Here is a 26,866-nt window from a genome sequence, read left to right as displayed (position 1 = left end):
ATGCCTAAAAAATGAAAGCCAAACAGCCTGCAACCCATTTTAATAACATCATAATAACAACATTCGATTTATATATCGCTCTTCAGGACAACTTCATACCCACTCAGAGCGGTTTACAAAGTATATTATTATTATCCCCACAACAAAACACCCTGTGAGGTGGGTGGGGCTGAGAGAGCTCCAGAGAGCCGTGACTAGCCCAAGATCACCCAGCTGGCTTCAAGTGGAGGAGTGGGGAATCAAACCCGACTCTCCAGATTGGAGTCCCACACTCTTACCCACTACACCAAACTGGCTTTCCATTTGAAAATGGACACTTCCAAAGTCAATGGGAAAAGCCGCCAGCATTCGTTGAGTGGGCAGTCCCTTTAAGGACATTTGGAAAGGGCCTTAATACAGAGGTAAAGGTGAGTTTGCTAGCAAGCTGCCTCAGTAGGGAGGTGAGCCTTCAGGCCACCCTGCCAAGCATACGAATATGATAGACCAGTTTGCAAACTGACAGATCCAGAGACTCAATAGCATTGTATTCCCTCAGTCTCTCTCTCCTGGTAATTCATTAGGTTGATGACATCCTGATTCAGTTCAAACCCAGGCCAAAAACCCCACTGTAACTGGTCTAAACAATTCATCTCATCCAAGCTAGTTCAGCCCCCCTGTCAAATGGACCTGTGTGACAGATAAGTTTGTAATCAAGTGTTTGTGCATTCACACATGACATTTTTAGGTGCCTGCTTTAGCCCTCTGAGGTGTACACCTAAGCAAATGTTACATGTGTGAAGACCCTATTATATTTAAAAGATGGGTGGATACAGAAGACCCCAAAAGAGGACCTTGATCTAGTTACACTTTGCATATATACCAAGATAAGAGCGATTTCCAATAACATACATTCTGAGCTGTGGCTGTTTATATTTCCAAAAAGTACCAAGCGCCTCGAGGTAGGCATACATAATTAAAACACAAAGAGTGAATAATTTAAAAAAGTAGACAATGAAATCGATTAAAAGTTAAAATTGCATAGTTTAATTTTCTAACGTTGTCTTGAGGGTGTTCCATCCCCTTTGCTTTGGACAACTTGTCTAACCCAATTGGGATCTCTTATGGCGTTTGTCTCCAGATCCACATGCCAGCAAAGCATGTAGAGGTGACAGGAAAATAATGAGGAAGTCTAACGTTCATGTCTTGGGGTTTTAATTGTTCTTAATTATTTTTGTTTGAATCATTACGGTATGTTCTGTTTTATTACATGCATGGCGCCTTGGGTGTTTTTAATGGAAAAAGAGCATAACGTTTTAATACATAAAGACATACATCACTACGGGGGAGCTTGGTGTCTCCGTCTGATCTAAAGCACCCTGGCTACAAACTCCTTCCTTCAAGGGAGTGTAATGCAAACCCATCTGAACGGAGCCAATTCCTCATTCTCTGATTAGCCACCTTATTGGGGGACTGCCTTTCCAACTTACCAGAATTGACTTTCAGTTTATTTGCCCTCATCTAAGCTGTTACCATTTCCAACCAATGATCTACAACATTAAAAATCTCATTGCTTCTGATGAAAGAGAGAACGAGAGGTGGCCGTTAGCTGCATGTTCACAGCTCCAAATCCCTGGATGATTCCCCCCGTGGATTCATGCAGATGTTTAAAAAGCATCAGTGATTGCACGGGATCTTGGAGAACTCTGTAGCAGAAGTGCCGTGGCCTTGAACAATGATCCTTTAGTACTACGTTTCTGGTGAACAACTGGAACGTGGTGTCCCTGATTCCCATCTCAGCCATCCATTCCAGACAGATATCTTTGCCGACGGTGTCAAGAACCGCTGAGGTATCCAAGAGAAGCAACGGCACTACACTCCCCCAGTCTCTCTCCTGATAATACATTAGATCAGTGAAGCCCAATTCAATTCCAGAACGAAGCCGGAAGCCCCATTGAAACTGGTCTAAATAATTCATCTTGCACTCACACACACACAATCCTGAACCTAAGGCTCTCGTACTTTGGTTACATCATGAGAAGACAAGACTCACTGGAAAAGACAATATGGTAGGAGAGGTGGAAAGCAGCAGGGAAAGGGGAAAACCCCAAATGAGATTACTTGACTCAATAAAAGAAGCCACGGCCTCCACTTTACAAAATCTGAGCAAGGCTGTTAATGATAGGATGTTTTAGAGGTCATTAATTCATAGGGTCACCATAAGTTGGAAGCGACTTGATGGTACATAATTATGGCTCAGTCTCTAATATCTCCTTTCTAGGCAAAGTGATGCAGAGAGCAGTAGCAAAGTAACTCTGGGTCTTCTTGGATAACTCTGGTAGTCTAGACCCTTTTCAGTGTGGTTACGGGCCAGGCTCTGAGATGAGACAGCTCTGGGGGCTTTAGTTGATGACCTCTTGGTTGCTCTTCCTGGATCTATCTGCAGCTTTTGATACAGTGGATCATGCCATCCTATTGAGGCATTTAGAGGCAAAAGCAGATATCAGGAGTTGTTCCTTGAACTGGTTTAAATAATTCCTCATGGAACAGCCTCAATGGTTGGAGACCAGTTATCTTCAGCGTGAGAATTATCTTGCTGGGTTCTATGGGGTGCAATGTTATTTCTTAAACTCTTTGTAAAGCCATTAGGAGAAATCGTTCATAGCTCTGGAACTGAATGTCATCAATATGAAGACGACATCTTGCTCTGTATCTCACAGACCAAACCCCCTGGACGTACAGTAGAGGTTTTGAATTGCAGCCTAACAGCTGTGGTCAAATGGGTGAAGGCAAACAAATTGAAACTGTATTCAGACAAGACAGAAGTGACGCTGTACCCAAACAGTACAGATGCTGGTTGTGAAGGCAGAGATCTTGAAGGACATTGTGTTCCCCACCTTCGATGGGACTGAATTGATCCTTGCTGACTTGGTCAAGAGCCTAGGAGTTATACTGGATCCAATACTGCTGCTAGAGTTCCCTGGTGTGGTGCCACTGGGCACTGTGGTGCCCACTGACACATTTCCTGGTGCCTGCCAAATGTTTCTAGAAAGTGTGTGGGGCAGTTGGGGCTTTTGCCCAGCAGGGCATCTGATTGGCCATTGAATATCTGATCACCTATGCTGATTTTTAAAAATGTTTCAGTGGCAACTGCTAACACAATGTTGGTTGTATTTTCTCTCTCACTTTTCTTTGCCCATGTATTTTTTACTCCTGTGTTTATGTGTGTGTGTGCCTCTGCTTCAGCCTCCTGCAGTAGCCATTTTGTAGTTGGCTCCACCTCCTGTGGCAGCCATTTTGTGGTTGTGCCCACCATCCTTTGTCAGAATTCCATATGTGCCCATAGGCTTAAAAAGGCTGAGGACACCTGGACTGGCTTGAGGGAAGCCAACTACAAGAACTGGCTTGAGGGGAGGGGGTCAGGTCCAATCTTTAATGCTTTATAGCTGTATCAAAAAGCAGACTCAGACTCTTACTTCATAAGATTTTGTGCTCCGAAGAGCCACTGATGAAAACATCCTGTGTCGAGGATGAAGCAATGGGAAGACTGAGCCAGTGTGCTGTAGAGCCTAGAGTTAAAGACTAGGATCTGGGTGACCCAGGTTCGATTCCCCAGTCTGTCATGGAAGCTTGCTGGGTTGACCTTGGGCCAGTCACATATTCTAACCTACCTCAGGGTTGTTGTGAAGAAAAATGTTATGAAGAAAAGAATGATGTAAACTGCTTTGGGTCCCCATTGGGGAGAAAGGTGGTGTATAAACAAACTAAAAGTAAAATAAAGATTGAATTGATTAGCTAGCATTTAGTGAGATGACCCCTCCCCCACTTTTCTAGAGTTTTCAGCAATCCAAATTTTCAGCTTTTTCCTCTGGAGTGAGCAGGGACCCACTGTCTCTAAACATAAATTCCAATTATTTGTACCTTTGTATTCATACAGTTATTTGCAGAGATAGCAATTACTCAGAAGGCAAACAGCCTGAATTACAAAATCGTTACGCACAAGGTTATCAATTAAAAGAGATCAATCCTTGTTGCAAAAAAAGAACACCATTGAGACAGATAGATCAATTGGCAGATATCTCTGAGAGGGAAAGGAGAAAAGGCAACATTGCCTCAGAGGTTTAAGAGAAGGATGCAGGGCTGGACCTGTTACTGGACAGGAAGGGCTATGGTTCAAGGACATGCTGGGCAATCAAGAGTTGTAAGTACTGCAGGAAGGGCTAGGGAAGAGCTGTTTTCCTTCAAGCCTCTCTGCCATTATGGATGAGCTGGCCAATGGCCTGTCTGAGGATGGTAAACTTACAGACCTGGCCCCAAACCCCTGGGCTCAAGAAATTGGGCAGAAAAAATGACCAGGAGACAGCCTTTCTAGTGACACTCTAGGAATCTTCCTATGTCTCTATGATCTTTACCATAGGTAATGAAAGAAATTCTTATAGCATTAACTAGAACTGATGTAATATCCTCTCCAAACTCCACCCTCCCCAGTCACCACCCTCAAAATCTCCAGCCATTTGCTGAGGCAGTGCTAGCAACCCTAATCATGGGATGGAGCGGACTGGTGGCCTCAGAAGCAGCTTTGCTACCATGGCCGTTTCCAGACGGCTTACCTTCTGCCACTCCATGCCTCAACGCCGCGGCTTGTGCTGTGGCGAACGCGAAATAGCGCGTTTTCTCATGCGAGTTTTGCACGATGTTGCGCAAAACTCGCGCGAGAAAACGCGCTATTTTGCATTTTTTCCGGCACGAGCCGCGACGTTGCGGCATGGAGCGGCAGAAGGTAAGCCATCTGGAAATGGCCCATATCCCCACCACATTCATTTTAATTGGAGATGTGTTAGGAATGTCTAGGAAGTGCTTGGCATCCTCACCAAACTACAATCCCCAGGATTCCTTGTGCTGAGGGTCAGACAAGCCAGGAGAGTAGTGCACCTATGGGTGGAGACTTGGGTGGCTGTGGGTGCCTGTCTAGCCCTTGGAGGGCTAGACAGAGAAGTGCCTGCAGGATAAGAGGGCTGTTCCACCACAGTGTAGATACACCCTTCTTCTCCTGTATGCTTGGTGTATGTATATATGAACCTACAAAGCTGTCATATGCAGAGTCAGTCCACTGATCCCATGTAGTCCAGTACGGTCCTTCTGCCTTGCAGTTAGGGTTCCCAGACCCCTAATAAGAGTGGAGGAATCCCCTGTCCCCTACCACCTTTTACATAGGTGGGGTGGGGAATATGCAGGGAATGGGCCCATGGGCTCTGAAGCGCACTCCCAAGCACTCCAGACCCTTCATTGTCATGCCAAGAATGATGTCATTCCTGGTGCAACAACAAAGGGAAGGCCCCCCCCCCATACGAGATTCCATTTTCCTGTGTGAGTTCAGGCAGCCCTATATGGTGCACATGGCTTGTTGAGCTGAATTTAAAGAAGCCTGGGGGATTCAGGAGGGAAGGAGGTGATGGACAGAGGCGACAAAGGGAACGTGGCCTCAGGTGGTTCTACTTGTTGAGCTGGCACTGGCCAAACAAATTCGCCATCCTCAGGTTATATACCCCTTCACAGTACTAACAGCCCATCCACTCAGCTACGTTGTTCCTGTTGCCACATCGCACATGTAATGGAGAAATGCCAAGCGAGGTGAGGGATGCAGCCAATGTGCAAAGCTCTCTTGATGCAAAGACTTCCATTTATCAGACAGTCACTGCAGACTGTAAATCACCTCTTGGTTTAGTTCTTCCCGTTATCCCTTTAATTTATGGCCCTGCTTCCTTTCTAGTCATGTTTGCGGCTCTGTCCCATCATGAATTTACACACATTTTGTTCTTCAGATATGAATCAAGCTTCTGTTGTGGAAATTGTAATTAGATGGGGTCATGAGCAGTAAAAGCAGAACCAGAGCTCAGGTTTCTCATTTTATTAATTGTCCCACTGAGTTTGAATGACTCAAGGAGCATTCGGTTGAGAAAATGCTTGGGAAAGCATATTGTTTAGGAATCAGTAGGGCTTCCCCTTACCTGGAGATTGAGATATACAATGTACCCATGTGTTAGGAAGGGAGGGGGCTATGGCACAGTGGCAGAGCATCTGCTTGGCATGCAGAAGATCCCAGGTTCAATCCCCGGCATCTCCAGCTGAAAAGATCAGGCTGTAGATGATGCAAAAGACTTCTGCCTCAGGTTATAGATGATGTGAAGGCTCTGGAGAGCGGCTGCCAGTCTGAGTTGACAATACTGATAGACCAATGACCTGATTCAGTATAAGGCAGCTTTATGTACTCATGTAGTGGATTTTATTTATTTTTTAAAATATTTACTTCGCAGCTTTCCTTGTGGTTCAAGGCAGTAGAGCTAGGGATGCCAGGTGTGTGTGTGTGGGACTGGGAACTGACACTTTACCTTGTCATCGTTTCCTGCTTCTCCTTGCACAGGTGCTCCTGCACCTACGCAATGATGTCACTTCCAGGAAGTGATGACACTGTGCAGATGTGAGAGTACACATGCTTCTCAGCTGATTTGGGACCCAAATTGGCCTACTGAGAAGTGCAGGAGTGCTCTAAGAGGTGGCGTGATAACATCCTTCCTGGAGGTGATGTCACCGTACCATACTGGGAGTGTGCCCAGAAGGTGAGTAAAGGCAGGGGGCAGAGGGTGGGAGTGGGAGATCCCCCGTCCCCAATGGGGGAGCGGCATCCTTAAGTACGGCTAATAATGGGACATCGAGTACTAAGAAGGGTTTGTTGGATCTTAATTGTTCACAGTGTTCTGTAGTACAGCATCGAATATAGGAGTGTGCAAACTTTGACTTTAGAGCAAAATATGGCTCAGGACGGAACCAAATATGGCTCCTTTAAAAAGACATTGAAATATTAAGGGATATTGGAGAGGTAGATAGGATGGTATATAGCCAGTATGTGAAGGGAATGGTGGAAAAGATTTTTATGGGACTAAAAGGCTTCTTAGAGATGATAGAGGTGAACTGTTGCCCATAATCCAAGTGTGAACCATGTGGAGATTTATGCCAGTGCACTAAAAGAGTTGTGCAGGGTACTACTGTGTATATTTATTAGTGATTCATGCTGTGTGTGTGCCTAACAAAAGATTCACAATAACAAGGCTTTGGCCTGCAGAAACGTTATGGATTATCAATCAATCAATCAATCAATCAATCAATCAATCAATCAATCAATCAATCAATCAATCAATCAATCAATCAATCAATCAATCAATTTAATTCTCAGCATGGCCAAATCTGTGGATAATTAAAGCTGGAGATTGGAACCATGTACATAGAAGATATCTCTCTACAAAACTGAAATATGCCTGAGTTTTGCAGAAAAATCTGAAATCTAAAAACAAAAAACTAGGGGGTTAAGCACCACCCCAATAATAGAAGCAGCACCTATAGTTTTAAGAAACAATGCCCTCAGTGGCTATTGCTAGGGAACCATACAGTATCTTCCACCTTAAAGCCTTGGTTTCTGTCAGTAAAACCTGGGGAAGAAGGCAGGGACCTTACTAGGGCTGTTTTGGTATTTGAGGGAGGACTCATGGGGCCAGGCCAGGCAGCCACCATCAGATGACTGGCTACCATGCAGCTTGCATGACTTGCCTGGCCTGGCTGTTGGATTACTGTTCAATAGCAGCCACCCCAAGAAAGCCAGTGTTGTAGAGTGGTTAGGGTTTCAGAGTTTCATACTAGGATCTGAGAAACTAGCAGTGAAATCCCAAGCAGAATTATTCCAGTCTGCCCATTGATTTCAATGGGCTCAGACTGGAGTAACTCTGCTTAGGATTTCACTGAAAGTCGCACGGTCTGAACTTACCTGACTCATGGTTGTTGTGAGGAGAAAGTGGAGGAGAGGACAATAATACAAGCTGCTGTGTGGCCCCATTGGAGGAGAAATTTGGGGTATATATGAAGCAAATAAATACTAAATATAGCTGAATATGGAGAGTGGGAAGAACCCCATAGCGCAGAGTGGTAAGCTACAGTACTGCAGCCCAAGCTCTGCTCATGACCTGAGTTCGATCCTGGCAGAAGCTGGGTTCAGGTAGCCGGCTCAGCCTTCCATCCTTCTGAGGTTGGTAAAATGAGTACCCAGTTTCCTGGGGATAAAGCTAGATGACTGGGGAAGGCAATGGCAAACCACCCAGTAAAAAAAAGTCTGCCAAGAAAATGTCATGATGCGACATCTCCCCATGAGTCAGTAATAACTCGATGCTTGCACCTTTACCTTACGGAGAGTGGATAAAAGGTAGGTTGATGAATGCATGAGAAGAGAAAGAAGCAGGGAAAGATGAGGATATTTGGGCAGTTCAGAGGAAGGAAAGAAGAAATAGTGTGGGGAAGGGATACAGGGGAAAGTGAGGTGCCCCCCTCGAGGTCTTGAGGGTTCTCCACCATGTAACGGGGCCAGGCACTGTTTAACTTGGCCAGTTTTCCCAGGGAGAGGCTTCCTGGTGGAGAGAAGGAAGGCAAGCTGAAGACAGGATGGCAGATAATGGCTGGTGGGTGGAAGGAGAGAAGGAAGCAAGAAAAGGGCCCGGCAAGATTTGTTAGCATTTCACTGGGCCTGTAAGACAGAGCTGTTATACCAGGCATATGGTTGATGCTGGGGGGAATAAAGTATATGCCCTCCCATCCAATGACACCTTCCATCTCCCACATATTTTTCTGGTAAAAACGCTTTAGAGACGGTGGAAAGGTGATCGTCTAGATTATGTGCTGCTATGCTTCTTGTTTCTATATTTATCTAGATGTGGTATTTTAAACTGTGGTATGTAGTATTTTATGTTTTTAATGGTAATAATGGTTTGAACTGTGTAATGTGTTTTAAGCCTTGTTGTGATCTGCCCTGAGCCCGCTGGTGTGGGGAGGGCAGAGTATAAATCGAATAAATTAAATTAAAAATTAAAAGGGAAGGCCACAAGGGCTTTCAGGGAAGAAAAAGAGGAAATGGTGGAGGAGGGAGAAATGAGATGACTCCTGCAAGTCCTTGAGAGTTCTCAGCTTGTTCTCAATATTATCAAGTCATATATTTTCAGTCATGTAAATGCACTTTTGTATTTGTTGATCTCTTGCTATGAATGGTGCCATTTTTGGGCTCTTTAATTGTAAAAGGCTGCTGACTCCGGATCTTATGAGCTACCAGAAAGTCACCCTATCAGATGGATGAGATCCTAAGGATCTGTTGGAAAAGTTCAGTGATGTCGGTGTCGTTATTGAAAAATAGAGGCACAGGAGAATCACTTACAAAAGCATCCTTTGATAAACCAAATCAAGTCAAAGCGGATACCAAATGATCATTTAGGTTATGACTTTGAGGATCCAGGGCCATGTTTTCTTTTCAAACATGGCGTTTTTTCTCTTGTTGATGTGTATTGATGCAGTTTTAAAAATATGAGCAAATTCTCTTGCATAGCACAGTCATTTCCACTGCAACCCCATGCAAAATGATTTGGGTCTACCGATTTCAGTTGGCTTCGACTGGGCAACTCTGGGTAGAATTGTACAATAGTGATCTTAATGATTCTGGGGCCCTGACAAAAGTCAAGAATGGACCCTCTACACTCCCTTTTATTCTCACCCAACCCACTCTGAACAAGAATAAAATGCTCAGTTTCCAACGTGTGTGTCCTTTCAAAAATGCACCATAGTTTGAGCTTTGACTTTACCCTATTTTCCACGACTATAGTTTGTCACCCCCACTCACTTTCAGTCCCCCACGTTGCAGGGCCCAGGTCAATTGCCCAGAGAGCAATTGCTGTGAGAGAAAACTGGAGCCCACGCTACCCAATATGGAAGGAAGTCCCACAGGAAGCTGTACTTATGATGGGAACAAATTTTGATACCAGACAATGTACTTTGCATGCAGGAAGTCCCAGATTCAGTCTCCGGCATCTTCAAATCAAAGAATCCCAATGTATTGTCGAAGGCTTTCACGGCCGGAGAACGATGGTTGTTGTGGGTTTTCCGGGCTGTATTGCCGTGGTCTTGGCATTGTAGTTCCTGACGTTTCACCAGCAGCTGTGACTGGCATCTTCAGAGGTGTAGCACCAAAAGACAGAGATCTTTTGGTGACACTGAGAGATCTCTGTCTTTTGGTGCTACACCTCTGAAGATGCCAGCCACAGCTGCTGGCGAAACGTCAGGAACTACAATGCCAAGACCACGGCAATACAGCCCAGAAAACCCACAACAACCAAAGAATCCCAAATTCAGAAGATCAGTGTTATAGCTTCACCAGCATCACTGCAAAATAGCAAGGGACAAAACACAGTAATTGTACCTTGTGACTTTGAAGATACACTGCCAGTAATAGTCAGCACTGTCCCAAATGGTCCAGCGGTCTGACTTAGTAGATGTTCCTGTGTAGAAATGAGAAAGAGTGAAGATTTAACTTCATGTACCATTTGGGGGAAGAAAGTGCCTTATACCAGCTGGAGACTGTAAAATATGTAGAGTAAGACATAACCTCTGACAGGGTGTGTGTTCTGTAAGATTTACACCTATACCTTGGGGGAAACAACCTCCAAGAGCCATATGATCATGCCGTAGATCTTTACGACAGCTCTCTTTAGAGAACATTATCACCTTTGTTCTTCCTGTGGATTGTTGTGCCCTTGGGGAGTGGAGGAAGGGGACAGGGAATCTCTCGATCTTATAGATTTGTGGTTGTCTACAGGATTTGCGATAAGCTGAATGCCAGAGGTGGCCACATGGGCCAAATGTCTGGAAAATGTCTTCTTTTTCAGCACCTGAAAAAGGAGGAGTTCTTCTTCCAGGGTCTAGCAATGGGGCACACCAGGAATGGAATTTTCTTCAGCTCATCCCCTGGGCCACGTTAATTCTACGACGTGCGACAACAAAATTATTCTTAATGGTTGCTTGCTATGAAGGATGCCTCTAGCCCAGATTATTGCCGTCAAAGCTGTGGCTTGAGTAGAAGACTATGAGCTTTGTATGCAGGTTGGTTTAATACCTGGCACATCACCAATACAATGTTGGGGGAAAACTTTCTTTGTCTGTGATCCTGAGCTGACAGTGCACAGTAGGATTAATTCTATCAGGCAGCTTTGGAGGAATATTTAGAAGAAAGCTTGAGAGCATAAGAAAACCAGCGCTAAGAACAGAGAGGGAAAAAAGGGCAAAGCCAGTGAGGTGCAACTATAAGGAAAGACAACGTTGCGTCCGTTTAAAACAATTTCCTCTGAAAAATGTATTTCAGAACAAATTGGGAATTACCGGTTAAGCATCATTCATGCTTCATTTGTTCATGTGTTGCATTTCTTTGCAGAAGTAAGGTAGAAACAGTATAGATAAGTGAAGATTCAGACATATTCCAAAGCTCAGCCTGATTCATATTCAGCTGGTGGCGTTATCTCAGACAGCAAGGTAGACAATTGCATTGACTGTCTGTTTCCGAGTTCAATTCAAAGAGCTGGTTATAACCTTGAAGTACTCCATGGCCTTGGACCCATCTATCCAAAGGACGTCTCTCCTCATGTGGCCAATATCTCCACTAATGTTTTCTGGTTGCCACCATCTAGCTGTTCCCTTGCTTTAAGTGGCTGGCTTGGTATCTACTAGAACCTCTTCTTTCTCAATAGTGGTTCCCACTCTGTGGAATAGGCTCCCCAAAGTGGTTGTGGGGCTGCATTTTTAGGAGGTGTTGTAAGGCTGTTTTATATGCAAGTAGGGGATTAAGGAGGGGATTAAGCTGCTAGGATTTTCTTGGGGAGAGGGTTTAATGGGATTTTGCTGTAATGTTGCATGCTCTTAATCTTGGAACTGTAAGCTACTTTGAGTCACTAAGGAAAGGGCAAGATATAAATAGGTAAATAAATAAGCCTCACAACTTCACTGTGCTGATAATATCTAGTATCAAATGGGTCATTCATGTCAGCAGTTGATTGAACACAGGTGTGTATTTTGTGGTTCCCTCCACCATATAGGGAACGCCAGGACTTTGAACAATTGGCCATTGATGCTAAAAACTTGGATCGCAGGCCGTTTCCACACACTCCTAAAGGGACGGCCCTCTCACCAAACACTGGCAGCTCTCCACCAGGAATCCACATGGGTCCATTTGCAAAACAACTTGTCATGCCTCAGGTGGGGTGAGCCACCTTACGCTGCCACCCCTCTGGGATTTAGGGTCCCTTGGGAAGGCCCATAGTACCCTCCTAACCCGTGAGGCGTGAGGACCCAGCAGAGTAACAACAAACAAAAGGATTTATTTACAAGGAGGTCCGTTAATATCAAACAAACAAGGTGCATTAGCAACAATAGATGGGTGAAAGCAAAATAAACAAAAGGCCCTAGCGCAACTGAACTCACTGTCTCTCTGTCTGCCAGGCCTGTCTTCTCACCCTACCTGCATGAGGGCCTCTCTCCTTAGCAGAAACCTCCTCTGGCCTACTCCCTGGGAGAAAGAACACAGACTTTTCCCCTCCCAGACTTATATAGCACTAGCACCCTGTATTCTGATTGGCCAAAAAGGGTGCCAAAAACGGCCCAGGGGCTCCTGGGAATTGTAGGCAGGCCTACTCCCACTGCTAACAGGCTTCTGAGGCCTTGCTAGGCCTTCCTGGCACAGTCAGATCATGACACAACTGCAGAACATTTGGCTTCTGTTTGGCTTCCATGTGTTCAGCACCTTTTTGGGGAGCACGGAAAGTGCATTCCCAGAAAAGGCACCGAAAACATGGAAGCCAAACAGCCCACAGCTGTTAAATGGAGCCTTGTGGATTCCTGGGGAAAAGCTGCCAGTGTTTGGTGAGTGGATCATCCCTTCAAGAGTGTGTGAAAATGGATACACTGGAAGCTGTCTGGTGGGAAGGCTTGCACCCATTGTTATCTGGACTTAGCAAAAATACTACAAATTTTGTTATTCTTATAGGTGCTACTGTACTCTTGCTCTTTCCTACTGCTATAGAGAAACACGACTACCAATCTTGGACTTAGCAAAGACACTCCTCAAGGTCTCAGTCCCAGAAAGAGTTCTCATGAGGATGGCTACTTGTAGCTATTAGCATGATACACACAAAGTTGCCTTATACTAAATCAGACCCGTAGTCCATCAAAGTCAGTATTGTCTACTCAGACTGGCAGTGGGTCTCCAGGGTTTCATGTAGAGGTCTTTCACATCACCTCCTAACTACCTGGTCCTTTCTAACAGGAGATGGCAGAGATTCAACCCAGGACCTTCTGCATGCAAAACAAAGGCTCTTCCACTAAGCCACAGCCCCTTTGACTTGAAGCCTCTTGAAAAATCTGTTGGGTTTGTCTGATTTTGCATTCTATTAAGGTAATGCTGCTTATTTGGGACTAGCTTGATACCCATGCTTCGCTATGGTGGGAGGTGCACTTTACCTCAGGACACATTAAATGACTGTTGAGAATGTGGGGGGTGAGGACCAATCAGGCTACATATGCAAATGACCTCTGTGTTCCAACTGTCTCGGGGGGGGGGGGGAGGAATGAGGTGTGGAATGCAGAGAGCCCCAATCAGCCTGCATATGCAAATAACCTTGAAAGGCTGGCACAATCAGTGAAGAGTGGCCGAGCTAGCAGTGGCTGGGGGTGCAAGCAGGCAGCAGCCTGCCAGCCACACAGGGAAGCTGTGTCCCTTTGGGAAAACACATTTGAACTCTTTTTACCACCTTAGGGGCTGAATTTCTTAAAATTCCTTCTTAGTGGGTGTTTGTCCGAGGGGCGGCGGCGCCACGCCCTCGGACTCCGCGACCCCCACCCCCTCCCTCGCCCCCGCCCGCGACGAGGCCTACCTGCGGCCCCTGGAGACGGCCGGGAGATGCGCCAGGAGGAACACCGGCGCGGCCGCGGAAACGCCGCCCAGACGAGGAGGCCCCTTCAACCCCCCGGCGGAGCTGACGGCCGCGGCCGCCGACCCGCCGAGGCCAGGAGCCCGGCGCCGAGCAGCAAGCGGCCGCGGAGGGGGAAGGCCGTCATCTCGGCCGCAGCCACAACCCCGGCAACCAGGGCCCGCACCGGCGGGACGCCGCGGCCATGGGCGAGGCAGAGAGCGGCCGCCCAGGAAGCCGGGCCGCGGCGGGACGCCCGCGCCGGCGCAGAGCCCCAAGGGGAACCACAACCCCCAGCATGCCAAGGGAGGGGGCGGGCGCAGCCAGCAGAGGGGCAGCCCGGGCAGCCATCCAGCAAGGCCAGCTAGAGGGGGAGGAGGAGACAGGGGGCAGGGCAGAGGGAAGGAAGGGAGGGAGCAGGGACAAGACAACCAATGGGGCCAGGGCGGATGGGGCAGCAGGATGTGGCCACGCCTGGCCCAGGTGGTGGGAATGGCACTGGGGGCGGGCACTGGAAGGGAAGGGTGGGGTTGGCCATAAGGGGCGGGGGTATTTAGGGAGATGAGCCCCGAGGCCGAGGAGGAGAGAGTCGCATGTGACTGGGCCAGTTCATCCTGATGTTGGAAGGGTGACTGGCCGGGTGGAGCTAATTGCTGGCTGGCAACGCCAGACCAGACGGTGGCCGCCCATCTGAGGCCTTAAGGGGGACTCGCCCAGGGGCCAAGCCGGCCCACACCCAGGGAAACCTCCCCCCACCTACTGACAGGGACCCAGCACGGACCCGCCGGGGGCGTCCCGCGCCAACCCGCCGCCACCCCCGCCACAAGGGGGCGCCCACACACCTGACAAAGTGGTGGAGAATGCAGGCACTGATCCTGCTGTGAAGCGGCCAGTGCCACGCCTACCCGCCCCGCCAGGGTGGTCCCGCGCCCGGAGCTACCTGCGCCCGTCGACTTTCAGGCCGTCCCCGCCAGGAACTCCCCTCCGGACCGACCCTCCAGAGCCCATGGATCAGGCCGTCGCCGGCGCTGCTGCGGCCCCCGGGCCCACCGGTCCGCCCGCCCCAGACTTAGGCCAGCTGGGCCAATGGATGGCGGAACAGCAGGTGCGGCTCCTACGAGACCTGACTGCTCAACAGCAGGAGTCCTAGGCCACCCTCCTGCGCGGGTTGGCCCAAGCCCTGGGCGGAGGAGGGGCCGGCGCACCGCTTGGCCCGAGTCGAGGGACTCCCTTCCAGTTAACGAAGCTGGGAGAGACGGACGAGATCGATGCCTATCTGGAGGCGTTCGAACGAACCGCGGAGGCCGCCCAGTGGCCCCAAGCCCAGTGGGCCTTCATCCTCGGACCCTACTTGATGGGGGAAGCTCAAGCGGCCCTGCGAGCTCTGCCCAAGGAAGAGGGCGCCGATTACCGCGCACTCAAGGCTGCCATCCTCGACCGCTATGAAGTGACCCCAGACTCTTACCGCCTCAAGTTCCGCGCTATCACCTATCGGAAGGTCGACCGGCCGCGGACCTTGGTCAACGCCCTCCGCGACGCTGCTCATCGCTGGCTGCGGCCCGCGACGGAGGGTGAGAAGGGGATTGTAGATCAGGTAGTTCTGGAGCAACTACTGAACATCCTCCCGCCGAAGGCCCGACAGTGGGTGGCCTGCAGCCGGCCAGCGACCCTGAAGGAGGCCACCGCGCTGCTCGAGAACTTCACGGCAGCAGCCGATCCCCGGGAACCCCCCCGCGAAGTGGGCAGCGGAGGTCGCCCCCAGGGTCCGGGCTTTCGGGGCCCCGAAGCCCCCCGTACAGGAAGGGCCCGACCGGGCAATCGAGAAGGCTCCAGCGGTCCCAGCAGGCCAACGCCGTCGGCGCCACCACGCGAGGGCACGTGGGGTCGCCCTCCACCAGGCCCCAACCGAGACGGGGCGCCAAAGACCGCCCGGGAAAACGACGACCGGGGTCCCTGCTTCAGGTGCGGCCAGCGCGGCCACTACATACGCGACTGCCCACTGATGGAGTGCGACGCGGGCTGGGAAGAAGCCTTCCCGGCTACAACTCCGCCTCCCCGCCCCCCGCCGCTCCTGATTCTGGTGGAGGTGTCGGGACGGCGGCTGTCGGCGTTCCTGGACAGCGGCAGCTCGGTGTCCATGATCCGCACCCGGCTGCTCCCTGCCGGGCTACCGGTCGTCCGGACCGCCACGGTAGCCTGCTTCCACGGCCACTCCGAGACATACCCAGTGGTCCGCGTCCCCTTATCATGCCAGGGGCGGACCTGGGAGGTAGAGTTGGCCAGGGTCACCAACCTCCCCTACCCCGTACTTCTAGGCCGAGACGTTCCTGAATTCCACCAACACCTACAAGCCGCCCGGGGCCCCGAGGAGGCCCTCCCGGTGGAGAGACAGGACAACCATCCGGGGCCCGCCCCGCACCCAGGGGCCAACCTCCCTGACTGGCCTGCCGACCCAACGTTCGTCGCCAGCCAGACCGCCGACCCTACTCTCGAGAAGCTCCGAGACACAGTGGCGGTGAGTGAAGGGATCGTACGGGATCCTCGGCGGGCGGGGAGACTGCCGCGGATAGTCCAAGAGGGGTGTGTGTGGTACCGACTCACGACGGAACGGGGTAGGGAAGTCCGCCAGCTCTTAGTGCCCCGGGAGTATCGCGAGATCGTCCTGCGGCACGCCCATGATCATAACTGGGCCGGACATCAAGGACCTCACAACACGCTGGCCCGGGTGCTGACACGGTTCTTCTGGCCGGGGGTAGACCAGGCTGTCAAGAGCCACTGCCGGACCTGCGAGACGTGCCAACGGACGTCGGGGAGGCACCCGCCGCGGGCCCCCCTGGCCCCATTGCCCGTGATCCACAACCCCTTCGAGAGGGTAGCTATGGACTTTGTGGGACCCCTGCCCCGGACCTCTCGGGGCCACCGCTTCATCCTCGTCCTCATGGACTACGCTACCCGATACCCCGAGGCTATACCCATGCGAACTATGCAGGCCCCGGGGGTGACCCGAGCCCTTATTCGGTTTTTCGCCCAAGTGGGGTTACCCCGTGAGATCGTCACGGATTGTGGGACACCCTTCACGGCCTCAATCACCCGCCAACTATGCCGCACCATGGGGATACGCCAAATTTTCACGTCGATCTACCATCCCCAGACAGACGGCTTAGTGGAGCGGTTTAACCAGACCCCGAAGCAGATGCTCCGGAGGCTCGCCCACGACCGACCCGCGCAATGGGACCTGTTCCTCGATCCTCTCCTCTTTGCCGTGCGGGAATCGCCCCAGGCATCGACGGGGTTCGCTCCGTTCGAGCTAGTGTATGGACGCAACCCACGCGGGATCCTGGAGGTAATGGAGGGGCAGTGGGCCACAGCCCCGGCCCAACCGGGCCAGCCGGCCCCCGAATACGTCCGGGGACTCAGAGAGCGCCTGGAGACCGTTCGCTCCTTGGCTCGGCAGAACCTGGAGAAAGCCCAGGCCACGCAGAAGGCCCGCTATGATCGAGGAACCCGGGCCAGGACCTTCCTAGAGGGCGACCGGGTTCTAGTAAGCCGCCGGGTCTTTGGACCGTCCAAGCAGGGGGACCCCTGGCAGGGCCCCTTCCGAATCAACCGGGTGTTAGGATCCCATTCCTACGAAGTACAGTGCGGGTCATCCCAGCAGCAGGCCAAACGCCTGCACGTCAACGATCTAAAAGAGTGGTGCGAACGATCGGCGGGGGAGTGCCAGCTGGCCGATGACCCGTTGGAACCAACAGACGGGGAGCTCCCCTGGACGACGCGCCAGCCAGAAGCCACTTCCCCAGGGATGGACGCTGCCCTAAGCCCCCAGCAACAAGAGCAACTCCAAGCGCTCCTGGACGAAGTACCAGGCTGCTTCTCGACCCGGCCCGGACGCACCAATCTGGCAGAGCACGCCATCCCCACGGCCCCGGGGCAGGTCGCCCGAGCGACGTGGAGGCCCTTGCCCCGGAAACAATGGGACGCCGTAGCCCGCGAGGTAGACGAGATGCTACGCCTGGGGGTGATCCGTCCATCAACCAGTGAGTGGAGGAGCCCCATCGTCCTCGTGCCAAAGCCGGACGGGTCAGTGAGGTTCTGCGTCGACTATCGGGAGGTTAACAAGGTAGCGAAGTTCGACGCATACCCGATGCCCCGGGCCGACGTCTTGATTGACCAGTTAGGCACAGCCCGTTACCTCTCGGCTCTGGACCTGACAAAGGGGTACTGGCAGGTCCCCATGGCGCCGGGGGACCGAGAAAAGACCGCGTTCGCCACTCCCCAGGGCCTCTTCGAGTTTCAGGTGATGCCCTTCGGGCTGCACGGGGCGGCGGCCACCTTCCAGCGCTTGGTGGACCGGGCACTAACCCACTGTCAAGGATTTGCCACCGCTTACATCGATGACATCCTGATATACAGCCCGGATTGGACGTCTCACCTTCGCCACCTCCGGCTCGTGCTCCAGGCTCTCCGCAACGCGGGCCTCAAAGCCAATCCCACGAAAAGTCGTCTCGGCTTCCAGGAGCTCAAGTACCTGGGATTCCTGGTAGGACGCGGGCAGTTGCGTCCCCTACCAGACAAAGTGGCCTCCCTCGAGGCTTGCCCCCGACCAGGGACGAAGAAACAGCTACGCGGGTTCCTAGGGCTCGTCGGCTACTATAGTAAGTTCATTCCCCAGTACGCCAGCCGAGCCAGCCCCCTAACCGACTACTTGAGGAAGGACCAGCCGAACCGGGTCCGATGGACACCCCAGGGCCAACATGCCTTCGAGGACCTGAAGGCCGCCCTGTCCGCAAGCCCCGTACTCCGCAACCCCGACTTCGACAAGCCCTTCATACTACAAACAGATGCATCGGATGCAGGACTCGGGGCTGTCCTGTCGCAGGAGCACGAAGGTCAAGAACACCCCGTCCTCTTCATTAGCCGGAAGCTGCAGCCCGCCGAGCAGAAGTACGCCGTTGTCGAGAAGGAGGCACTGGCAGTTAAATGGGCCGTCGGGGCCCTCCAATACTATCTTGTCAACAACCCCTTCACCCTCGTGACGGACCACGCCCCCCTTCTCTGGATGTCCCGGCTAAAGGACCATAATGCTAGAGTCTTACGGTGGTATCTATCCCTTCTTCCCTTCAGCTTTACGATCCGCCACCGCCCGGGGAAGTTGCACGCCAATGCCGACTTCCTCTCCCGGATGTTCGCCGAAGACGGCAGGCCCGGCACGACGCTCAGGGGGGTGTGTGTCCGAGGGGCGGCGGCGCCACGCCCTCGGACTCCGCGACCCCCACCCCCTCCCTCGCCCCCGCCCGCGACGAGGCCTACCTGCGGCCCCTGGAGACGGCCGGGAGATGCGCCGGGAGGAACACCGGCGCGGCCGCGGAAACGCCGCCCAGACGAGGAGGCCCCTTCAACCCCCCGGCGGAGCTGACGGCCGCGGCCGCCGACCCGCCGAGGCCAGGAGCCCGGCGCCGAGCAGCAAGCGGCCGCGGAGGGGGAAGGCCGTCATCTCGGCCGCAGCCACAACCCCGGCAACCAGGGCCCGTGCCGGCGGGACGCCGCGGCCATGGGCGAGGCAGAGAGCGGCCGCCCAGGAAGCCGGGCCGCGGCGGGACGCCCGCGCCGGCGCAGAGCCCCAAGGGGAACCACAACCCCCAGCATGCCAAGGGAGGGGGCGGGCGCAGCCAGCAGAGGGGCAGCCCGGGCAGCCATCCAGCAAGGCCAGCTAGAGGGGGAGGAGGAGACAGGGGGCAGGGCAGAGGGAAGGAAGGGAGGGAGCAGGGACAAGACAACCAATGGGGCCAGGGCGGATGGGGCAGCAGGATGTGGCCACGCCTGGCCCAGGTGGTGGGAATGGCACTGGGGGCGGGCACTGGAAGGGAAGGGTGGGGTTGGCCATAAGGGGCGGGGGTATTTAGGGAGGTGAGCCTCGAGGCCGAGGAGGAGAGAGTCGCATGTGACTGGGCCAGTTCATCCTGATGTTGGAAGGGTGACTGGCCGGGTGGAGCTAATTGCTGGCTGGCAACGCCAGACCAGACGGTGGCCGCCCATCTGAGGCCTTAAGGGGGACTCGCCCAGGGGCCAAGCCGGCCCACACCCAGGGAAACCTCCCCCCACCTACTGACAGGGACCCAGCACGGACCCGCCGGGGGCGTCCCGCGCCAACCCGCCGCCACCCCCGCCACAAGGGGGCGCCCACACACCTGACAGTGTTTATATCATGAAAGGAATGTTCTCCCAAAATTTCATGTTTCTAGGTCCAGGGGTTTGGGCTGGGCGTTGATGAGTCAGGACGCTTGTCTTTATATATATAGATTGAAGCCTACTAGGGTTCCCCTCCCCATTTGACTGTACCTGAATTTCCTTCTCACTCCAGACCCCATCGAAGGCAGCCATGGTCCACATGGGTCTACCTGGCAGAACTTTCTCTCAGTGTCTCAAAAACGGGGTTTCTACTTACGTTTTCACCAGTGGAAAAGCTGGTAGGATCCAACTCTTAATTTATATTTTGAGATTTTAATGCCTCTCCCCTTTTTCTTTTTACACTGTCGCCTCTGTGAGAATTTGAGTTCAAAAGCAGGTTGTAACAACAACAACAACAACATTTGAATTATATACCGCCCTTCAGGACAACTTAATGCCCACTCAGAGCAGTTTACAAAAGGTGTCATTATTATCCCCACAACAATCACCATGTGAGGTGGGTGGGGCTGAGAGGGCTCTGAAAGAGCTGTGACTGACCCAAGGTTACCCAGCTGGCTTCAAGTGGAGGAGTGGGGAATCAAACCCAGTTCTCCACATTAGAGTCTTGCTGGCTCTCTAAAGTCTGTAAACTGTAAATCTTCCGGTAAAGAAAGAAGTCCTTCCTGCTTTCTTTTTTTTAAAAAAGTTAAATCTTCCTCTTTCATCTTCAGTCCTAAGCTTACAATAATTTTGCTTTATTACAAGGAACCTGTTTGCATTTTGTGGCACAAGCTCCCTTGAGAAACCTTGTGAATGTCCACTTCCCTCTCAGCAGATGCATTGCCCACCCCCGTTTTGCAGAACATTAAAGCAAGCATTGAGATTTTAAATATTGAAATTCTCTTCCCCACTTTGGAAGTTCATTGTTATGAAAAGGGTGAGGTGAGCTATTAGATGTGGTAGCAAAGACATGGAACATTTCTTTGGCTGTCGAAGTTGGTAAGGGTTGAGTTTCTGAGGTCTAGAAGTCGAGGAGTTCTGGAGCTATTCCACTGATTTTAATGAGTCTGCCCGAGAGTATTGCGGGTTATAGTTAAAGTGCTTTAACAAGTCCCATTAGTGACAGCACTTAATACGAGTGAGTCTTATGCAATCCTCCACTGGCAAATTTCTTCCCAAACATTGTGGTTTCCTATTACAGGAAACATTTATTGGGATGGAATTTATAAGGCTGAAATCCAGAGCTCTTCTTTTCTGGCAAAAAATCCACTACATACTTCCTGAAATTCTCCTTTCTTGCTAGAAGACAGCCCAGGCAAAAGGCATAGCATAACGATGGAACATAAATGAGCAAATGTTTCCTATTTTGTTTCTTTATGTTCATTTATAGCTTTGTTAAAAGTTTCAATTCTCCACTTTTCACTGTTGATTTTGTAGATTCGTTTAATGCATGTATGCAAGTTTTATCACTTCCCATCAGTTACTGGGCTCAATTCAAGGTCATGAAGACTATCCTATTCAAAGCCCTTTGTGGCCTTGGCCCCGCATATCTGTGTGACTAACTCTCCCCCTATGGTCATAGATCCAGAGGAGTTAGCCGTGTTAGTCTGTAGTAGCAAAATCAAAAAGAGTCCAGTAGCACCTTTAAGACTAACCAATTTTATTGTAGCTTTCGAGAATCAAGTTCTCTTCGTCCTATGTTCTACCAAGGCAGCTTCACTCATCTAGACAGGGCCTTCTGCAGATACTGCCCTGCAGTTAGGCAAAATCAACAGCTGCCCTCACACGTGTGGTAGCCCCCATCTTATGGAATGGCCTGCCTCAGGAGGTCAGGAAACCTACTCTCCTGGCTTTCTGTAAACTATGCAAAACTGAATTATTCAGGAGACTTTCTACTCAGACAGGGAGATCTTTTGATTAGGACAGGGGCTATATGCTACACTGTTGGGCACTTTTACTATTATCTTCGTGACAATCACCCTGTGAGAGAGTTGGGGCTGAGAGAATTCCGAGAAGCTGTGATTGTGATGTCTTGCCGCTCTTAACCACTATCACTGAACTGGTAATGGTAACAACAACAACAACAACAACAACAACAACAACAACAACAACAACAACAACAACAACAACATACCATTTATATTTATTTAGAAATATTTAGAATATTTATACATTGCTACTTCAGAAATCTGCTGAAAATTAGGCCTAAATGTAGATCATATTTATTTTGGTGTAGTGATTAAGAGCTGCAGGACTCTAATCTGGAGAACCAGGTTTGATTCCCCACTCCTCCACATGAAGACAGCTGGGTGACCTTGGGTATATAAATTGAATGTAATTAGGTAAAGGTAAAGGTAGTCTCCCTGTGCAAGCACCGAGTCATTACTGACCCATGGGGGGACGTTGCATCACGACGTTTTCTTGGCAGACTTTTCTGTTACGGGGTGGTTTGCCATTGCCTTCCCCAGTCCTCTACACTTTACCCCGAGGAAACTGGGTACTCATTTTACCGTCCTCAGAAGGATGGAAGACTGAGTCAACCTTGAGTCAGTTATGTGAACCCGGTGTCTGCCAGGATCAAACTCAGGTCATGAGCAGAGCTTGGGCTGCGCTACTGCAGCTTACTACTCTGTGCCACAGGGCTTCCTGAATGTTATTAGTATTATTATTTATTTAATTTGAAATATTTATATCCTGTCTTATATCCTTAAAGGTGGCTAGCACAGCAAAAATAGCTGCAAGGACACAGCAACAACACAATTGTCCAGTAACAAGAAAATGCAATATGCCTCTTGAAATAAGACACTGCTCTACATGTATCACAATATGTGAACACAGTTTACCTTCAGCCAGTGCCCTCTGAGATAAAATTGTCTTCCATATCTTCCTAAATGTGAAGTGAAGGTGTCCTAAACACCCATTCTGGTAGGCCATTCTGGAGGCATGAACCAATCATAGAGAAAGCCTATGACCTAACTGTCCTAGACAGTCCTAGAAGAGGGCACCATAAGGAGAAGGCAGTTTGTGGAATGTAACTGGTGCACAGGAGTATACTGGGAGATGCTGGCTGATTCTGCACATGTTGGATAATGCACTTTCAATGTACATTATCATTCGTTTGAGGTGAATTTTTTGTTCTGCACACAAAAAAATCCATTCCAAATTATCTATAAAGAGGATTGGAATTGCATTATCCAACATGTGGGGAATCACTGGCTGTTCAGTAAGTATAAGGGCCCCATACCATAGGGTTGCCAGGTCCAGGTTGGGAAATTTCTGGAGATATGGGGTGGAGACTGAAGAGGGTGGAGTTTGGGGAGGGGAGAGGCCTTAGTGGGGTATAATTCCATAGAGCTCACCCTTCAAAGCAGCCACTTTCTCCAGGGGAACTGATCTCTGTTGCCTGGAGATCAGTTGTAATCCTGGGAGATCTCCAGCTATCACCTGGAGGCTGGCAACTCTAGCCATGATTGGCTTAAAAGGTACTAACCAGCTCTTTGAATTGGGCCCAGAAGGGTTGCCATTCTCCTGGGAGCAGCAGACAAGTGCTTGTCACAGGCATCTAGGCACCGGTAGGCCTCTCCACTGCACAGGGTTGCCAGTCTTCTGGTGGGAGTGGGAAATTCTCTGCCCCCCTCCCCATTAAGCTGGCTGGCGGGGGGGGGGGGAGGGCCCTCTGAGTCTGCTCACAGGATGGTGTGACACAGTCACTTCCCAGGAGTGATGACATCATGCTGCCCTGAGAGTGATCCCACACTTCACAGTGGGTCGATTTGAGCCCCAAACAGCCCAAATTGGGCCTGTTTGGGGCCCAAATTGGTCCGTTATGAAGCACATGCGCTCTCCTGTGCCTGCACGATGACATCACCCAGAAGTGCTGGCACCAGAAGTGATGTCATCACATAGGTGCGGGTCACATATAAGGTGAATGCTGGATACCCGCCCTCCCACCGGGAGGGTAAGGAGACCTGGTAACCCTACCATTACAACAGGAGCAAAGGGTGGGGACAGAGAGCAAGGTTGCACGATATGATAATGTCACTTTCAATTTGTACCTGGAAGTGATATCACAACGCTCTAGAAAGTCACACATTTCTATAGTAAACATAGTGATGAGACAATTCCTAGAGTGTCATGATGTCACTTCCAGGTCAGATATTACCCAAAGTAATATCTCAGTGTAACATGTCATCACATAATGTCACTCCCTACCCCCAAAAGGCTCACTAACCAGGAAATAGACAGGCAACCCAGTGCAGTTGACGCAACACAGACGAGAATCTCGCCACTGCATTTTGTGTCAATTGAAGCTTCCAAGATGTCTTCAAAGGCAGTCCCATGTAGAGCATGTTACAGTAGTCCAGTCTGGAGGATGCAATAGTGAGGATGTATCATTCATCCATTCATACATACATATACAAATGGATTACAGGAAAAATTTGGTGTGGGGAAATGAGGATAGCACACACAATCACAAACTTAATTTGCACAAGGGTCAAGTGGGAGGTTTGGGAGTCAGAACAGGGGGATGAGAACTCCAGAATCCTCCCTGTTGCGGAATTGTGAGCAGAACCATAGCTTTGAGAGTCAGGGCGGGGTTTGGATTTCGAGTGTGGGAATAAGCAGATAGGTAGAAATACCGGAGCAACACACAGCCCATGGTTTCCAGCGTGGTTTGGGAATCTCATTCATCTCTAACTAATCTGCCTGCTGGCTGGGGCTGGCCAGTTCCCAACAGCAAAATCCAAGGTGTGTTTCACCATCTGGTGGGTAGAACTGCCTGCAATTGTTGGTAAGCTTGGCAGGGCTGCAGCACTCCTGTGGACTTTGCCTGTGAACAGAACGGAGGGAATTTGCTTCTCCTTAGTAAACATTGCTGCATCAAATAGTACTTGCTGGAAGAAAAACAAAAACACAAAGCTCAACTTTGACTGACATATTTCATTTTTATAAAGACGAAAGGTATAATAGATATGGAAGAAAGCAGGAATGAAAAAACAACAGAATTTCCCCTGAAGCGATTTTGGAGAGGCAAACAGACAAAACACACAAAAATAAAAAGCTAAAAGAACTTATTAAACGAAACCCATAAAGAGACGATGCCAATCGCTGATGTGTGCATATATTGCTCCAAGAGCCATGTGGTCTGAGTCATCTGGGGATTTCTGGCTTAATTTAATCCCTGCTGCACGGGCATCATCTTTCAACTGTCCCCTTGTTGCTGGGGTAAGCACAGATTTGTTTTTCTCTTTTTCCAAAACTGCTTTGCTTTTCCACACCAGCTTTGCCAGATTGCACATACTCACGCCTAGCCACCCGGCAGGAAAGCCGTTATTTGCAGAACACAGTGGACTTTGACAGATTCAGGGCCTACAGAATCTATCTAGTACAGCAATATTCCCTCTGTGGCTTGGGAGCCTCGTGTGGTTCTTTGACATGCCACCTGTGGCTCTTCTGAGCACAGTGACCCAATGTGGCACCTGCCCCAGGTTCCAGGAAAGAGGGCAAGGCCATTGCCCTGTAGATCTTTTGGTGGGCAGGAACTTCCCACTTTGAAGCAGCTTCCCCCAGAGGGCCTGGAAGACAGATAAGCTGTGAACCTCCCTGAGCAGCAGGCCTTGCACCAGGGATGGAAGTAAAGGGCTGTCAAACAACCTGCCACTCTCCTCAACCGGCTCTTCACTCTCATCCTCCACTTCCCCTGGAGAAAACAGCTACTGTGGAGGGTGGTCTCTATGGCATTATATCACGCCGTGGTCCCTCCCCTCACTAAGCCCTGCCCTCCCTAGACTCCGCCCCCAAATCTTGAGGAATGTTCCAACTCAGAGTTCACAAACCTGACTCTGCCTCCTGGCAAAATAGCTGTAGTGATACTGGATGAAGCAACAGCTTCAGAGATTCTTTCCTGGCAAACTGAAGGCAAAATTGGATTAACAAATATCATACCCTGCCTTTCTCCCCAGCAGGGATTCCCCCCCCCCCCCCGCAAACCTGCGTACATTCTTCTCTATTTTATGCTCACAATAATCCTGTGAGGTAGAAAAGAGAGTCCAGTAGCACCTATAAGACCAACAAAATCTGTGGTAGGGTGTGAACTTTTGTGACTCACAGCTCACTTCTTCAGATACCAGCTTAGCTTACTTAGATAAGAGGGCAGTATTGTAGAGAGGGGGTCTCAGATGTTTCGCTAATGAGGAATCATAGACTTCATCATTATGTTGCCTTACATAATATCAGCTACTTTAAATATGTACACTTATGTACTACCTGTGCGTCATGTTGTCTAAGGTCCATCCAAGAATTGATTATGTTCTGTTTTAGCAATTCTTCAACCCCGTATTGGATCCTGGCTAATACTATGTCTTTGTAAACTTGTATTCATTTACCCTATGACATTGTTTATGGAAATGTTCTTGACACTGTACAAAAAGGCCTGTCTTTGTCCTTGCTACCGATTGTACTAATCTCACACTATGTAATCCGCTTTGAGTCTCAATGAGAAAGGCAGACTATAAATGACAAAAATAAATAAATAAATACTACTGGACTCTTGTTCTTTTCTGCTGCTACAGACAGACTATCACGACTTCCCAACTTGAGCTACTTGTGAAGTAGGTTAGGCTGAGAATGTGTGCCTGGGCCAAGGTCAGCAGCAACTTTCAGTGACAAACTGAGGAATGGAACCTGGACCCCTTAGTTCCTAGGCAGAGACTCTAACCATTAAACCACACTGGCTTTCCTAGCTCTTGGAGATCATTCAACTCCCTCTGTTTTATAAAGGAGGGGATTTTTTCCACCCTCCCTGTCAGTGTCCTTTTCTTCCCAGCGGGGACGCAAAGTAGATTACATTCTCCTCCTCTCTTTTTATCCTGACAACAACCCTGTGAGGTAGGTCTGGTGGAGAG

Source organism: Eublepharis macularius, chromosome 2, assembly GCF_028583425.1.
Source record: "Eublepharis macularius isolate TG4126 chromosome 2, MPM_Emac_v1.0, whole genome shotgun sequence".
NCBI classification, from domain to species: domain Eukaryota; kingdom Metazoa; phylum Chordata; class Lepidosauria; order Squamata; family Eublepharidae; genus Eublepharis; species Eublepharis macularius.
Note: the sequence above shows the minus strand (reverse complement) of the source record.